Source organism: Hyperoodon ampullatus, assembly GCF_949752795.1.
Source record: "Hyperoodon ampullatus genome assembly, chromosome: 6".
Taxonomy (NCBI): Eukaryota; Metazoa; Chordata; class Mammalia; order Artiodactyla; family Ziphiidae; genus Hyperoodon; species Hyperoodon ampullatus.
Genome location: NC_136919.1, coordinates 1,823,956 through 1,825,420, shown reverse-complemented (window position 1 = coordinate 1,825,420; position 1,465 = coordinate 1,823,956).

Genomic DNA, 1,465 nt, shown 5'->3' with positions numbered 1-1,465 from the left:
ACAAAGCCAGAGTCCAGCCCCTGCAGTTGTGCTAGCCTCAGGGGAGGCCTGTTCCACACAGACTCTAGACCTCCCCAGGAACAGTGGGGGGGGGTTGTCTCTTCTCTGTGGACCCTCCCTTAGGAACGGCTGGGATTATGGGCTGTCCACCAGAATGCCTCCCAGCCCCCGGCGGGCCATGCACCCACGGGTGGCCGAGAGAAGGATGTGGGGCTATGATCCCCAAGAGCTGCAGACACGCATGCACACAGGGGCCAGGGGGCGTCAGAGTCCAGCCTCCCCCACCCACCCCCGATCCTAAAGGGCCCGCTACGGCAGGGGCACGGCGCCGCGCGGGAACGCAGCGTGTAATTTCTGCAGGAGCACCACCAGCGAGGGAAAAGGAGGCGAGACAAATTAAATTAAATTAAATTATTTTGCAGGATTTAATTTTACCAATCTAATAAGCGGACTGGACCTCGGCAAACGCACAGCCATTAAACACAGCCACCGCAGGGGAAGAACGGGGCAGGTGTGCCAGGGAACATTCTGGCAGCAGAAGAAGGAGCCCCTCTCACCCCCCAGCACCTAGCCCCCAGCTGGGGGCCCATCCCCGTGGCAGCCCCGCTGCCCGGCCGCCAAGCCCTGCCATCTCAGGACCTCGGGAGAAGCCGGCCTGGCAGCAAGGCCACCCCCTAAAAGGCAGGGCGCTCCGGAGTTGGAGCCAGGCCCCAGCGGCCACATCCCCCAGGGCCGTGTCCTGCAGGGAGGTGGGCAGGTTACTGAGTCAGCACGAACACACGTGGGCTTGTCGGGGCGTCAGGAATACCGCCCAGGCTGCCCCGCGGAGGCTGTCCAGAGAGCGTGGGCGGGGCGGGGTGTCGCTCTGGACAGCAGCCATCGGAGCGACGGCCTTGCTTTCCGATTCCGATTCCGGCGCAGGCTCCAGTTACCAGGCTCTCTGGCACCCCCACCTGCAGTCCCCCGTCGATGCTCCGGCCCAGCTGTGAGCGCTGCTCCCCCGAGGGGCAAGGGGAAGCGGTCTGGGGGCTGACCCTTCGGAGGTCCAGGTGGCTGTCTGAAGCAAGGCTGCCCGGCTCGGGCGTGCCAGGCCCCCTGAAAGCTGGGCGAGGCACCGGCCTGCTTGAGCCTCAGGTTTGCATTAAACTTTTAATACACCACAAAGCAGGGCTGGGCGGGCAGGGGGCCAGGCTGCTAATGGGAGGCCCCGGGCAGGGAACCAGGGCTCCAGGGTAGGGTCTCAGCTGCTCGGAGCCCCTCCCCACGGTCCCGACGTGCGTGCTCGCCTCCCAGCCCCACCCCCTCCAGGTGGGTGCAGAAGAGGAGGCTGAGGTACCCAGAGGATGAGCTTCCTGCCCAGGCACCCCCCTCCCCCGCTGCCTGCTTGCAACACCCATGATCCCGGGCACCCGAGGTCATCAAGAGGGTGGGGACTGACCCTGCTGGACAGAGGGGCGCTGAGGCC